Here is a 17658-nt window from a genome sequence, read left to right on the forward strand (position 1 = left end):
TAACTCTGTTCATATTTAGCAGGACGCTAAATGTATAATCAGGGACGTACATACAGAGATTGGAAACTGCCTCTATCTGTTAGTAACGGCGTAGCGAGATGACATCGAGTTAACTACACAACCTTATTGTAAGCCACTTTTCTCCAAAAAATCCCGTCCAATCATTTTAATTTTTGAATATGTAAAAAGCTGAAAACAATTCACTTGCACTGATGAAGTTTTTCTAGCAAATTATTTTGAGCAAATTACTAAAAATTTGCCTAAATAATCAAAGATTTTACATAATGGCCGCTAACTGTTCATAGTAAAAAAACAAATATTTTCGAAATATACGACCTTATTGTGAACCAATTTTCTCCAAAAATACTTGGCCAATCTTTGCCATATTTGGATTAGTAAAAAGCTGATTAGATTCCACGTGCAATGATTAAGTTTTTGAAATGTATTTTTGTTTTAAAGTTTGTGTCATCATATTGATATCATTTGGGCAGTGATTTATACATGTACCCGTAAATGATAATATATTCACACAATTATTTATCATACATAAACAAGTACGTTATATTGGTAACAAGCAGGAATTTGTTCTCTGTATGAGGATTACATCAAAGTACAAGAATGGTCTCAGGAACTGATGTGTATGGTGTTTCGTTAGGGCCAAATTTCAAATATAGCTTCTTCGCTCCTTCGTCATCGTATTTCCGCTCCTTCGTCATCGTATTTCCGCTCCTTCGTCATCGTATTTTCGCTCCTTCGTCATCGTATTTTCACTCCTTCGTCATCGTATTTTTACTCCTTCGCCATCGGTTTTTTGTCGCTCCTTCGCGTTAATGTCTATGGAGCGATGTTGGTGGCCCTAACAGAACACCATATATGTGTCCTTATATAGAGGGCTGGTACAGACTGGTGATTGTTTGTGTCAGATCAAAGCAATTCAATACCAGATTCCGTCGACATATTACCGCGAATATATCATCGCAAACCACGTGAATTCCCATTCTGAATGTTGTTTTCCAGCATATCGATTTTGAGGGGAGTATATACTGTCAATATAAAATTTATAATGTTATAATCAACAATATTATATTTCCAGTATTATTATTATTATTTTTTTGTGTACTATTTTACCATACTGGAAAATACTGGAATCAAAAATGATAAAACCAAAATTCCCCCATAGTTGTGAAACCCACATGAGGATTTATTATGGTTGAGAGCTGACGCTCATAATGAACTTTGACCCTGGTAAGGTAACAGCCTGATCAATTTATTACCCCTACAGTGACAGTCAAAGTGGAGTCTGGACAGTGATTTTGATTGAAATGTAGTCACAAAGATAATTTGACAAGATATATGGTGTTTAATTTGAATTTTAATAACAAGTGTAAGCCAAAACAAAAGAGATAAACTCGAAGGCAATTAAACATTCTTATTTCACCATCTCTTAATTAAATTTAAATTTATCTAATCACAGGTAAAACGAAACATTCATGAAAATAACAAACGCACACGGTGACTTTCAGTCCTACACTATTGTTAGACCACATACACATCTCTAACTCGTATTTTGATAGAACATGCATGGTTTGCCATTTTGTGAGCTGCTTCAGTTGATAACACATGATCAAAGATGTTGGAAATATAATACAAATCTCTTTCTTGTTTATTATTTAGGATTAGCATGGTATTATTTTGATATCGTTCAGGTGATTAAAAATTAAAATTTGTTAGGTATACAATTCTAACATAAACTCATTATTAATGAAACAATTGCTTCTTACCAATAACTGTCTAATTGTGGGGCTAACTGAACATGCTTGAAGTGACCAACATTCCGTCCCATCGGGCCTTTACAATCCTAAAATCAGTGGAGCATGAAAAGTGCAATTTTAAGTTTTTCAAATTAAGTTTGATGGTAACATCCCCACTCACGCTATAGTCCTGTTTCTGATTAGGAGAGGGGGCATATACATATACATGTATACACAACAACAATGCAATTGTGAGCAAACTTGGAGGCGAAAAGCTGCATTGCATCTGGTTGTTTCCCCTCTTTCATGTAACTGACAATGTATACATAACTGAGTCTACATCCTGTGGGATATTCCATGCAGGCATCTTTGTGAATAGTTCCGTTATGTTGCACCCCAAAATGCAATCTAATCAAAATTAGACTTGTAATTCCAATTCCTCTACGATACTCTACGATACACTTTAATACAAGATCTAACGATACCCCTGACACTCTTGGTTATTGAGAAGAAGTCGTTTAAACATTTCAGCCTATTCAACCCCTGTATCTAAAATGTAAGTCAAGGTCCTTCATTTTAACAAACTTGGTAGTAGCCCATTGCCAAAGCATGATGCAGGTCTAATATCAAGTCTCTGTGCCCCTGGGTTATTGAGAAGAAGTTGTTTAAATATTTTTATCCTATCTAACCCCTGTGACCTTGAAAAAAGTCAAGGTAATTCATTTTAGCAACTTGGTAGCCCGTCACCCCAGCATGCTAAAGGCGTAATATCAAGTTTCTGGCACTCTTGGTTATTGACAAGAAGTCAATAAAACATTTCAGCCTATTTGAACCCTTTGACCTTCAATGAAGGTCAATTTCATTTATTTGAACAAACTTGGTAGCCCTTCACCCAGGCATGCTACGGGACCAATATCAAGTTCCTTGGGCCTCTTGGTTATTGAGAAAAGTTGTTGGAAGTTTTCAGCCAATTTGCCCCACCCACGTGACCTTGAATGATGGTCAAGGTAATCCATTTGAACAAACTTTATTTCCCTTCACCCCAGCAAGCTACAGGCCTAATATCAAGTCCCTGGGCCTATTGGTTATTGAGAAGAAGTCATTTGAAGATTTTAGACTATTTGACTCCCGTGACCTTGAAAGTAGGTCAAGGTCATCTACTTGAACAAATTTGGTAGCCCACCACCCCAGCATGCTACATGCCTAATATCAAGTCCCTGGACCTCTTGGTTATATTGAGAAGACGTTTAAAGATTTTAGCCTATTTGACCTCTTTGACTCTGAATGAAGGTGTTTAAAGATTTTAGCCTATTTGACCTCTTTGACTCTGAATGAAGGTAAAGGTCATTCATTTGAACAAACTTGGTACCCCTTCACCCAGCATGCTATGTATGTGATCGCACAACGTTCCACGATGTGCGATGTGCGCACGTACGATGTGCGCACGATGTGCGATATGTGCGATACGGATCGTGCAGGAAAATGTGCGCACGATGGGCGATTGGAACGGTGCATGTGCGATATATATCGTGGTCGATATAAAATGAGGAACGCGTCATCTAATTATTTAAACGTGTGGAACGATTGTAAAATATATACAACGATTAACATTTTACGAGGCAGCTAATTACAATATTTTTTGGTGAAATATATGCAATAATTATTAGGAATGAAACTAAATAGTAAATACCGATGTATAGTTAAATAAATTATCTAAAGGACTTTATATAATTTGCTCGGACGTCGTCGAGGACACCACTAGGCCTTGGCGAGTCCAAGAAATGTGTATTCAGCGAGATTATATACATTTGTGTACAGGCTATTTAATACATGTAGAACTAAACAACAGACAAAACGACTTGTTTTGAATAGAAACATTTCTGTTGTGTTTAAAAATACATAATGTATGAAATTTACGTATTAAGTAAGATAAATAATCGTAGTGATGTCCGTCCACCATTCTGGTACTATTTCTTATATCTTTTCGTATAACTAGTTATTCCGTAATATTTGTAACCCTATCGTTAGCTGTGCGGTTTACATCGCAAAGTTGTGCGGTTTGTATCTTACCTCGCACATTTTGGGGTGGCATAGGCGTTTTTTAAGGCTATACAATTGTTTTCCTCATCCGAAAAAGGGGGGTAGGGGTTAAGTGTACGTGTACGGGAACTCGGGAGTAAGGTGGACGTGTACGGGAACTCGGGAGTAAGGTGGACGTGTACGGGAACTCGGGAGTAAGGAGCGGAAACTCGGGAGTAAGGGGGCGGGAACTAGGGAGTAAGGAGCGGGAATGGGAGTATAAGAGGTGCAGGAATCGGGAATTAGGAGGGAGGGATTCGGACACTTATAATAACATCTATACATTTGTTAAAAACACGCAAAAATACCGTCTCTTTCCGCTTGACTGTTATAAAAACATTTAGGTATGTAATATCTATGTAGTAATATCTATGTAGTAATATCTATGTACCATTTTTAATGTATCAATCAATTGTGGAGATCGATGTTGGCATCACATTAACGTGTAAAATATTTTACTATCTATAAGAATTGAAATAAATCATACCTCATCTTCGTTAGGGCTGGAGTCGCTGTCCCTGTCCATTTTGCCGGACCGTCTTGTAGCTATCGTTGTAGCTATCATCTAAAAAATAAGTTGTAAGAAACCGGTGATAACCATTAAGTAGTTACAATTAAGTAGTAACAAATAAGTGATAACCATTAAGTAGTAACAATTAATTAGTAACAAATGGTAGGAAGAAATAAATGATCACTAAAAATGTCCCTCCGAGACAGTCGCGGACCTATCACAAAAAAAAAAAAAATAGAAAAGAGAAGTTGTCAGATAAAAAATTCGCCTCTCCCGAGTATGACCCGTCCCACGACTACATATCCTTGACAAGGGTCTGAACTCACCGGAACGTGAAAACCGACCTATTTTCTGTCACATTCATTTTCTCCAATACAATAAATACCATCGGATTTTAATCGTGCATGGCTCGTTTCAAAGATGAAAAATTTATCTAGCCATCGATACTAAATACTTGGTGCTGAAAGACCACAATTGTGTATTAGGATGCCTAGAATGTTAAGTTTTGCGTGAAAAATGCTAGTTTTTGAAATTCCTGTCGTAGTTGTACTCGATGAATATTTGTAATATGTGTACAATTCGCATCCATGTATGTACATTGTATGTAAATACATTGCGATCCATGTATTCTCAAAAAGAAACATACAGTATATATCAATGTTTACAATTTGAGCTATTTACAGTTTTCGGACTTGATACATACATGTACCTAACAGATTATCGTGAACCAGAAACTGAAAGAAAATGTGTATTTATGAAAGTATACGGGAAATTCCCAAAAATAATAACTGTGGCTGCTGGACCAAGTTTCTCCAAAAATTATTCCCACAATGCAACGGCTGGTTTTACAGTCCATACAAAATGGCGGAACGCCGAAGCGGCGAAAACGCAGACACAAATAAGACACAAAAATGTGTGGAATCGGCAAAACCCGAGTATTTCCTTAGGTCCTTAGGTACCGAAATGATCCTTTGGAACTTAACGATAGAAGAGAAAGGAATAGACTAGAATTCCGGTTTTTCAGGACGTCTATTGGATTGCTGGTAAGCTTTTGAACATTGTCAACTTCACCGATCTATGATTTTATAAATGTTTTGTTGTATGCATATTGCTACATTTTAAAATTAAATATTTAAATGTAGATTATGTTTGTTAATTTTGTTCAGTTACCTGGGCATTACGCGAATTTTCTGTTAATATATTTAAATGAAAGCATTATTAGGCAAAGTTCACGTTAGAACGAATATTCATACCCTGCCTACACTGCTCTCCGACGACGACCATCTGTCAGAAATTGTCCGTCCGTTGTCCAGAGCTACGTTAACAGCTAAGTTCACGTATGCTCGATATGTAAACAACGGCCATGTGTATGTAGTTTATGTGCAGTGCACACTGTTATAGCCTCGTTCTCGGCCCTAGGACAAATCTCGCGATAAATATAAATGCGGCGAGTTATTTTTATACACAGATGTCTCTAGGACTCCCCCGGTCAAGCGTTCAGGCAAGTGGTCATTTTAATGTTGGAAGAGCGTGAATACACGTGTGCAGCTAGAATTTTAGGTTGTTCGGGTTGTTCGGCTCTAAGGCCAAATAATTTTGCGGCATACTTTTGGCCCCGGATATGACGCTACAGGTGGCGTTACTGGTCAAGATGAAGTATGTGATTGGTCAATGTAACGGTAAATGCAAAATACAGATATGCAGTTCAAAACGAAACAAAGATAAGATTGAATGCATGCATGCTGAATAAGTAGATTATCTTTTTAAATGACACATTAATAAAATCATATTCCTGATTCAAATGCAGTCTTATTATTACCAAAAATGATTCAAACTGATATAATTTTGTTATTCGTGCTAAAACGCTTTAGTTCGTTAATTTCGTTCACCATCAGTTTACATTATAACCACCAGCATTAAAACGATGTCGTTTATCCTTTTTAAAGATATTACTTTATTTGGCCTTAAGGTAAAATCTTTTTCTCTTTGCATGCTTCTTGAATAGTTTATATTCATATGATCAGAAATATAAGTGTGTAGAACAATTATGATTTTTTTTAACCTTTTGGTAAATAAACTTTTTTGCCATTATGGCCACAATGGCAAACGTTTATTTACCTTAAGGTCAAAAGATTTTATTTACCTTAAGGTCAAAAGATTTTTTGCCATTATGGCCATAAGATTTTTTAAACTTAAGGTAAATATAGAACTTTTTGGCCACTGTGGCCACAATAAATCCCCATGAACTGTCCGAATGTGATGGTCAAGCGGCGGACGTGTGTACGGAATATAGTCATTGGCACGGGCTTCGGGGTGGGGTTTTATAATAAGGTCTATCTGATTAATATGTAAACGATTTGTAAAATTATGCAATTTAATATGAGCATGCCAATTGTACATATATGTTTTCCCCCGTGTTAATCATTTTTAATTATCTAGTATTAAGAATATGTGGACATATATATACAAATGTACATGTATTTTTTTTTTTTTTTTTTTTTTTGTAAAAGTAATATTACATGAAGTTCGAAATCTTGATAGTTTTGCTATTTGGATCTTTCACTCAAACCAATTATTCATAGTTTTCCTTTCAAAAGAAGCATACTTTTAGTCAAAATCAGTACTTATAATATATAATCCATGCACTATATAGTAAACGTGTGAGCATTATGTTCCTTACATACATGTATATATAATAATCTTTTACTTTGCAACTGTTTCGTAGCTTATGCTTTTCATGTATAATATGTATATATCTTATTCATTATTCATATAATTCATCATATATACTTAGTATTCAAGTGATTTTTGTTTTCAATATATGTTCTGTAAATAATGAACTTATCTACAATATCCATAGTACACCTGTATCCATACATATAATATTAATACCCACCACTCAATTCCGACACTCAATCGAGTATATGCTGAAAATAAGCTGTAAGTTACCTGTATTATTTTATCCTCTTTTCTGTCTTCCTCTTTCTAAAGCATTCATTCTGTTCTTTCTCCTCTATATCTTCTCCTTACCCGACTCCACCTCCTTCCCAGATGTATGTGCGCACACCAGCTATCACCTACGGCAGACCTCCTTAACTTCTTTGAGATTTTCACCTTTGACCCTCCATGATGGTAATGATGTTTGCGCCTGGAGGGCCGCCATAGGATGCTTCTATTGTAAGTTGTCTTGTATTCCAGTCACCTTTGTTTTCAACAATGACTTTTTCAGAGTTTTTAAAAGAGTTATCTGCAATCTTAACTGTCTTCATATGATCTATATTTTATTACTGCAGTTGTCCAACTACATCCATCATCCGTTTAATGCAACTTTGATAATTTTATTAATAGCTGGGGATATCCACCCAAACCCAGGACCCAATTCTGATAGTTCGGTTTCCAGTGTCCTTAGTTTACTCCAAGGTTCAATATTAGAGCTCTTTGATAGACGATATTGATATAGTATGTATAACTGAGACCCATCTTGACAACTCCATCCCCAACTCTGCAATACAAATCGATGGTTTTTCGGAACCCTTTCGCAAAGATCGTAATATGTCTGGGGGTGGGCCCTATACTTTTCTGAAACACTTGTAGCTAGACGGAGAATTGATCTCGAATTTGGTCATGATGAAATGATATGGTCTAAAATCAAATTACGTAATACTTTGTATCTAATTTGCAATGTATACAGGCCACCCTCTTATAGTGGCGGTGGTTTGTGGCATCATTTACGACATTCCATTGAAACAGCACTAGAAGAAACGCCCAATTTATTAATTACAGGTGATTTAAATATTGACTTTCTTAAACCCATCAGAGATGATCTATGTGATATTCTGTCCAATTATAATTTAACCAATGTCATTACCGAACAAACTAGACAAACCGATACCTCTCCAACCCTATCATTGCAAGTGATACTGTAAATGTAATTTTTTCCGATGTTATTGACATTGAACGAACTATAAGTGACCATGATGCCGTTTTCGCAATTATAAATATTCCTGTTAAAATCAAACATTATTTTAAAAGAAAAGTGTGGCTGTATGAACAAACCGATGTCAATAAGTTAAAAGGAATGATAAACAGTATTCCCTGGTTTGACACTTTTACCAATCTTTCAAATGTTAATGATATGTGTTATTTATTTACTGAAAAATTCCATGATGCTATTGATAAATGTATACCATCAAAAGAAATATTAGTACGCGACAGTGATAAACCGTGGATGAATGGAATGGTAAGACGTAATATAAGGAAAAGAGACAGACTTAAAAAAATAATGTTTAATAATAATTCAGAGTCTAATAAGAATGAATACAAGAATATGAGGAATGAAGTAAATAATATGATAAAGAGGGCTAAAGAAATATTTTATGAAAACATTAACACAGTTACATGTATCAAAAGATTTGACCTTAAGGGCAAAAGTTTTTGCCATTATGTAGGATTTGAACTTATTTTACTTTAAGGTCAAATCTGGTATTTTATGACAGAATGGCGTACGTGTCATACACTTGACACTCAAAACAACGTTGACAAAACAAAACATAAATACCATTTCAGAAAATATTTACTTGGAGGTAAATCAGCGACTTCCTATTGATCGAAATATGAAAAATATAACGAAATACTACAATCGTTGTGTGGAGAACTTTCGACATCCCATTAACTTACGTTTCCACAACATAATGATCGTGAATCTCGCCGTTTAATCAAACACAGGCGCCGCCATCTTTGGTGTCATGTGATCGAAAGTAGCCCAAAATGTTTACTACATTGCATTGGTCTGAGTCTAGTTTCGAAGAAAAGGACGAGTTGGTTCCGATTGCTTTGGTCCCAGTCTAGTTCCGGAGCAATCGAAACCCTTCGTCATCAACAAAATAAAGGACACTTATAATAAAGTTCAACTATATATTGCTTCTGCTAAGGGTGACGGTTTTTTTAACGCTTTAAAAGACAAACCCCCCCCCCCCCCCCCCCCCCCCCCCCGGATCCGCTAGTGAAAATAACTGTTGAACCATAACAATGGTGGTTTTTTTTCGTACTTGGTACATTAATCATGCCCAAGCATATTGTATGTGATGCAATCCTTGTGTTCTAATATCTTGTAAAAGTTAAGGAAATTTATAAACTTTTGTGAGGTTCCATTTTTTCTTGTGTTATAATCTTGTATTATTTGTTTCCTAATAGTCAGGTGAGTTTATTGATTTATTGTGTCTGGTCGGTTTGGTCAGGTTCTCTGTAGTCTCTATAGTCTCTATAATGATAATGATATGGAGTATAGGTTCTAATTGACAGTGGAGAGATAAGGGTCCAGTTAATTAGTTGGATGAGTCTTATCAGTAGTAGGATTATTTAGACTGGTGTAATAGTCTTAAGGTCCATAGAGTGAATATGTAGTTATTTCTATAGGTTATACATGTAGTTATTTCTATAGGTTATACATGTAGTTATTTCTATAGGTTATATATGTAGTTATTTATATAGGTTATATATGTAGTTATTTCTATAAGTTATACATGTAGTTATTTCTATAGGTTATACATGTAGTTATTTCTATAGGTTATACATGTAGTTATTTCTATAGGTTATACATGTAGTTAAGGATAGTCATAATAAAGTAGAAGCTAGAGTACACTGTAGTTACTTAGTGCCTAGTGTTTATATATAGATATGAGGTCATTAGTGTCGATTTAGTAGGTATTTTTATATATATAGATATGAGGTCATTGGTGTGGACTGAGTAGGTCTTGTTATAAATATAGCTATGAGGTCATTGGTGTGGACAGAGTAGGTCTTGTTATAAATATAGCTATGAGGTCATTGGTGTGGACAGAGTAGGTATTGTTATATATATAGCTATGAGGTCATTGGTGTAGACTGAGTAGGTATTGTTATATATATAGATATGAGGTCATTGGTGTGGACTGAGTAGGTCTTGTTATAAATATAGCTATGAGGTCATTGGTGTGGACTGAGTAGGTCTTGTTATATATATAGCTATGAGGTCATTGGTGTGGACTGAGTAGGTCTTGTTATAAATATAGCTATGAGGTCATTGGTGTGGACAGAGTAGGTATTGTTATATATATAGCTATGAGGTCATTGGTGTAGACTGAGTAGGTCTTGTTATATATATAGCTATGAGGTCATTGGTTTGGACTGAGTAGGTCTTGTTATATATATAGCTATGAGGTCATTGGTGTAGATTTAGTAGGTCTTGTTATAAATATAGTTATGAGGTCATTGGTGTGGACAGAGTAGGTCTTGTTATATATATAGCTATGAGGTCATTGGTTTGGACTGAGTAGGTCTTGTTATATATATAGCTATGAGGTCATTGGTGTAGATTTAGTAGGTCTTGTTATAAATATAGTTATGAGGTCATTGGTGTGGACAGAGTAGGTCTTGTTATATATATAGCTATGAGGTCATTGGTTTGGACACAGTAAGTCCAGATATATTTAGTATGAGGTCATCTAGGGAGGGGTATGGATGATGTCATTCTAAGAATAGAGAGATAGCAGGAGTAATTATAAGGGGTTGAAACAAAAACAGAGGGGAGTTGAGAGTAGGGAGTTCTTGAGTAAAGAGATAGAGAGAGGTAGTGTTATAGCGGAGAGTAGTTTTGGACTTGGGGAAAACTGGAGAAGTTTGGATTTACTTTCCAGGATTCAGTGTAGTTTATAGTTGAATTGTAGCTTAGTTTAGTGATTTTATGTAGTTATTTAGTGACAACTTGAGATTACTTTACTTTACTTTTGGATTACTTTACTCTTGAGATTTATTTATCTTTATATTGGGATTTATCGGAAAAGCCTGGAAGACACATTGGAAGTTATTAAATTGATTGGCAAGTAATTTTAATAAACCTTGTTATTCTGAAATAAACGTATACTTAAATGAAACTGAAGGAATTTTATATACCTGAGTATGTAGTTTTTAATTTCATCAATTCTTATGATGTGGTGTCAGAAGAAATAAAGGGCTTGTAGAAACCTAACACTTTATTGAGTAGATTATATGGTGACTGTCTACTTACAAGTTACCACTGTATTGTTCGTTATGTACCGGCTGTTTATACTATTCGGAATTCCTTAGACATTTGACAGCGGAAGTGTTCCGAGTACAGGTAATTTGGCGCGAATATTGCACGTGCGGTTGCCGCGGTCGTCTATATAAGCCGGTACACCTGTGTAGTTCGTCTACGTCGCCTGAACACAGCCCACGCCGTGGAAGGAGACGTTAAACCACTAACTAACTAAAATGTAGTTCGTCAGTCAGATGGAAAGTCTCTATAGGACTGCCTGGCTCAGCTCTCCCTGACTCACGTAGTCAGAATGAAAGTCTCTATCAGACTGTTATGGTAACACTCACTGTCAGTAGTTTTGTGTACTATCGTTTATAGTGAAGGCCATGTAGCCGCTAGTTTACTAAACTACTGTCATGTTGTCATATACTATGTGTGTTGAGTGTGCGACAGAGTTGTATAATTTGTCTGTATATTTTACACAGTGTTGTCTAAATAAAACCAGAGACCTATATACTAGGGATTCGCAACAAGCTCTTTGGCTTACCAAACGTCACCGCCGAGCGGAAGTTCGGGTAATTTATCCCATAGTGCATTGCTGCTCCTACTGTTCAGACGCCATATTGAAGGTACGCCTGAAACACGGTCAGCTTTATGACAGCTCATAGAAGACTATTGTCCGATAACAAATCACGGGAATCAAACGTAAGTGCAATTATTTTTATGTAAACTGGTGTTTCAATCGTATTCCGTCGTACTTTATGTTCGGAAGACTGCACATGTGACCGTTCTTTTCACGGCTATTACCACGCTGGTTAGCTTATGTCTGGTGTTAAAGACGATGCTACATGGTTTTAGTTTACTTGTTAAACTCCTTTTTTATTTATTGACCAATTTCAAAATGGTTTTCAAATAATTGTTGCTCGATAGTTACTGTATCGCGTTTAGTCAAATTTGTTGTGTAATTCATTGTGAATATTTAGTTATTGCCCAGTGAAAATAAGTAAACAAAACAAATTATGGTTATACTGTGAATGACTGGTGTTAAGGACAGTGCTACATGTACATGGTTTTAGTTTATATAATTAACTCCTTTTTTATTTATTGACCAATTTCAAAATGGTTTTCAAATAATTGTTGCTCGATAGTTACTGTATCGCGTTTAGTCAAATTTGTTGTGTAATTCATTGTGAATATTTAGTTATTGCCCAGTGAAAATAAGTAAACAAAACAAATTATGGTTATACTGTGAATGGCTGGTGTTAAGGACAGTGCTACATGGTTTTAGTTTATATAATTAACTCCTTTTTTATTTATTGACCAATTTCAAAATGGTTTTCAAATAATTGTTGCTCGATAGTTACTGTATCGCGTTTAGTCAAATTTGTTGTGTAATTCATTGTGAATATTTAGTTATTGCCCAGTGAAAATAAGTAAACAAAACAAATTATGGTTATACTGTGAATGGCTGGTGTTAAGGACAGTGCTACATGGTTTCAGTTTATATAATTAACTCCTTTTTTATTTATTGACCAATTTCAAAATGGTTTTCAAATAATTGTTGCTCGATAGTTACTGTAACGCGTTTAGTCAAATTTGTTGTGTAATTCATTGTGAATATGTAGTTATTGCCTAGTGAAAATAAGTAAACAAAACAAATTGTGGTTATACTGTGAATGGCTGGTGTTAAGGACAGTGCTACATGGTTTCAGTTTATATAATTAACTCCTTTTTTATTTATTGACCAATTTCAAAATGGTTTTCAAATAATTGTTGCTCGATAGTTACTGTATCGCGTTTAGTCAAATTTGTTGTGTAATTCATTGTGAATATTTAGTTATTGCCCAGTGAAAATAAGTAAACAAAACAAATTATGGTTATACTGTGAATGGCTGGTGTTAAGGACAGTGCTACATGGTTTCAGTTTATATAATTAACTCCTTTTTTATTTATTGACCAATTTCAAAATGGTTTTCAAATAATTGTTGCTCGATAGTTACTGTATCGCGTTTAGTCAAATTTGTTGTGTAATTCATTGTGAATATTTAGTTATTGCCCAGTGAAAATAAGTAAACAAAACAAATTATGGTTATACTGTGAATGGCTGGTGTAAAGGACAGTGCTACATGGTTTCAGTTTATATAATTAACTCCTTTTTTTTATTTATTGACCAATTTCAAAATGGTTTTCAAATAATTGTTGCTCGATAGTTACTGTATCGCGTTTAGTCAAATTTGTTGTGTAATTCATTGTGAATATTTAGTTATTGCCCAGTGAAAATAAGTAAACAAAACAAATTATGGTTATACTGTGAATGGCTGGTGTTAAGGACAGTGCTACATGGTTTCAGTTTATATAATTAACTCCTTTTTTATTTATTGACCAATTTCAAAATGGTTTTCAAATAATTGTTGCTCGATAGTTACTGTAACGCGTTTAGTCAAATTTGTTGTGTAATTCATTGTGAATATGTAGTTATTGCCTAGTGAAAATAAGTAAACAAAACAAATTATGGTTATACTGTGAATGGCTGGTGTTAAGGACAGTGCTACATGGTTTCAGTTTATATAATTAACTCCTTTTTTATTTATTGACCAATTTCAAAATGGTTTTCAAATAATTGTTGCTCGATAGTTACTGTATCGCTTTTAGTCAAATTTGTTGTGTAATTCATTGTGAATATTTAGTTATTGCCCAGTGAAAATAAGTAAACAAAACAAATTATGGTTATACTGTGAATGGCTGGTGTTAAGGACAGTGCTACAATACATGGTTTCAGTTTATATAATTAACTCCTTTTTTATTTATTGACCAATTTCAAAATGGTTTTTAAATAATTGTTGCTCGATAGTTTCTGTATCGCGTTTAGTCAAATTTGTTGTGTAATTCATAGTCTTTGATATCATATTTATAATTAGATTAGTGATTTGATAGCTATAATCTGTAGAATTTTATAAAGTATAATCATGACTTCTGTTAACATTGATCTCATGAATAATAAAGCCATTATTGAAAGAAATGCATTAATTGAAACTAATTGAAAAAAGCATAAATCAGTCTAATGTAAATTAAATTAAATATTATACTTTTTGTAAATTATTTAGTGTTTCAAAACAGATATTTGATACAGAATTGCAGGGATTGATCGAGGAATGAGTGTGTTGGAATATAATAGCTATGATATCTTTTGCACACAGCAAAACATTAAATACTGCGGTTTATATTTTATTGTATTGTGTGGGAAATCAATAAAATCAAAAGGTTATATATATATTTTTTCCCCATTATGACCGATATATATACACCCCCCCCCCCCCCCCCCCCCCCCCCAACCTTTGGGGCATTGATCACACCTCACCTTTGATAAAAACATTAACACCTGGTCATGGGGCATCTCCTAATAAACTCAAAGGGGGTCCATTCAGAATATATGTAGAGTATATACCTGTATGTACCTGTACTTCTGGGTCTACAGAAAAAAATATTGTCATTGTGATCACCTGGGCTCCTCACTCCATCCAAACCATAGGGACATTGACCACACCTTTATTACCTTTGAGATATACATGAATCAACAGGTGTGTCTCATTGTCAACACCTGTCCTGAGGCTGGCCATGTCCATCTCCCCAAAATACTAGAGTTCACTAAAGGCATGCTGTGCAGTATACAATCTAAATATTTACCTGTACTCTGGAAGACAAAAATCCCTCAGGTGTGTCCTCATTCCCTAATTAAACTTAAATGGGTCCATTCATATTTAGATATATATGTTTTTTAGGTTAATTTTGAATTTACGAATCTGTTTAATCAACATTTGGGGTATATGAATTTACTGCAGGGTATTTGAAATTTGAATGTTTCAAATTTAAATCTTATAGAAGCTTCTCTGCCTATTCTATACCATAATGTATCAATACTTATTAAACTTGATTTTTTTTTCAGAAAGCCAAAGAAGAAAAGATCTACCATTGGTACATGACCTAAGCACTATCAAAGTTTTCAATACTAAATAATAAAATATTATCAATCATCAAACATGACAGTGTTTTTTTGTTTTTTTTTTCATTTTACTTAAGACTTTTGCTATAGCATTTGTCTAATACACAAGAAATATCTCCAAAAAAAGATAAAAGGCATAGTTTTAATGGTGGTTTTTATACTGTACTGTAAAACTGCTGGTGAAATAAATCAACTAATCACTGGTCTAGTGGTGGGTGCAGATGAGCTCTAAGGCCTATAGGTATATAAGATATATAACATTAAACAACTACAGATGTGTACAGGAAAGTGTTGCATGAAAACTGTTCAATATAAAATTATCTACACTAATAAATTTTGTCTTTTGCAAGCCAAGTATAGATATTAACCTAAATTTGACAACTCTCTAACATTATTAACAGATAATAGTTGGATTAATTTAAAAACAGAATGTCTTTTGTGGTAATATTGTTTTAAACATTTTACCCTCAGACCTGTATATAATGGACATATCAAAATAAAATGAAACTCATCCTCGATGTCACACAAATCACAATTGTTACAGGTTCTATTTCTTTGGGTAATATTATTATGTCTACCTATTTCTATATTTAATTTGTGTGAGGATGCTCCACATACATTTATATTTAGTTTCTATAGGTTTGAAACTGTACACAGTGGCTATCTATCAGATATCAATATATAATCTACCTTTCGACGAACTAAATATCTGTTAACATGTTTTGTTTTGTAACATCGGTCAATCTCTGCTCAATGCTTTTAAAAGCATAGTCTACTGGTGAATTAGGATAAAACATGTACTCAATACCTAAAGCGGCTAATTCATTCTTAATGTCACATATCCACACGTCATTCTAATTTACCATTTCATCAAGACATGTTTTCAATACCAGATTATCCGACTGTTTCACCAATATTTGAACACTCTTAATTTTCTCATAATAGTTAATGGTTATCTACCCAATTCACAGTAAACGAAGTCATTGCAAGTTGATTTAGGCACCTTATTAAGTATTTTTTTTTTACAGAATTTCTAATGTACGCTTTCGACATCCGGTGCTTTATGAAATCCCTATATTTCCGATGCATAACGTAAAATACTATTTACATACGAATCAAAAATAGAACAATAAGTTTCTACATTCAAGCAATGATTTCTAAGAGAAGTTGTCAGAGAAAATAAAGCTTTTCTGCCTTGTTCTGCAAAATGTTTTTGTGTTTTGTAAAACTTCCCATTGTAGTTGAACAGCATACCCAAGTATTTAAAACTGTCAACAATTTCTATATTGTCATTATTATTAATTATTATATTTCCATGGCTCAGTATTTCTTATTTGTCCACAATTTCTAAACACCATGATTTTAGTTATATCAACATTGACCTCCAGATTCCATTTTATGGTATATGCATAAAGAATCCAACATAATGTGTAAATCTCCTGGGCAGTTAACAAATAAAGCCATGTCGTCGGTATACATAAGCAAGAAAAGATCAAGCATCTGTAATTCAATACTTGGACAGTTGTCATTAATAAAGTGTATTTAGATACAAAGAAAATAACACAGGTGATTATATTTCCCCTTGTAAGAGTCCGGTATAATTAGGGAAGCACTGACTGAAGTCAGTATCACTATCGAAAATATAAGAATCGTCGTCAGTATATTTCTCTATACATCTAAATTTAGATCATCGTCTAATGGCAGAAAATCGGACGACATTTTCCATATGTTTCTATATGAATTTTTAACGGAAAAATGGTGCTTTTTTCGGTTAGACACTACTTAAATATCGTTGTTCACATCTGCCGATATACATTACAGTGCATAGGTATAACTATCGCCAGTGTGAAGTTATCTCGGCCAAACGCGGTGACACATGTGCACAGACAGTCGTCGCCATCTCTTGGCACTGCACATGTCACTAATATAAACAATCCCGATATCAACCTATTGCGCAGCCGCAGCGCTTGGTCTCGCTAGATCTCGTGCTAAATATACCTCCGGTTATGAGAACAATAGGTGAGGTCGTGACTCTGCGAGAAAAGCGGTTGTTGCGAATCCCTAGTATATAGGTCTCTGATAAAACTATATCTATTTAGATATATAACTTTATATATGTTGAGTTTGTGTTTATTTGCCAGACTTCACTTACAAATTATGACCCAGAATGCAGAATGTAAGACCCTGACGGACCCAAGATCACCGAACCTGGGTATAAATATTTTAAAGGTGTCGGTTTGAGGTGAAGAGCCGATCCTTTTACAATCTTGACAAAAGACTGAAA

This window comes from Pecten maximus, chromosome 9 (genome assembly GCF_902652985.1).
Source record: "Pecten maximus chromosome 9, xPecMax1.1, whole genome shotgun sequence".
In the NCBI taxonomy this organism is placed as follows: Eukaryota; Metazoa; Mollusca; class Bivalvia; order Pectinida; family Pectinidae; genus Pecten; species Pecten maximus.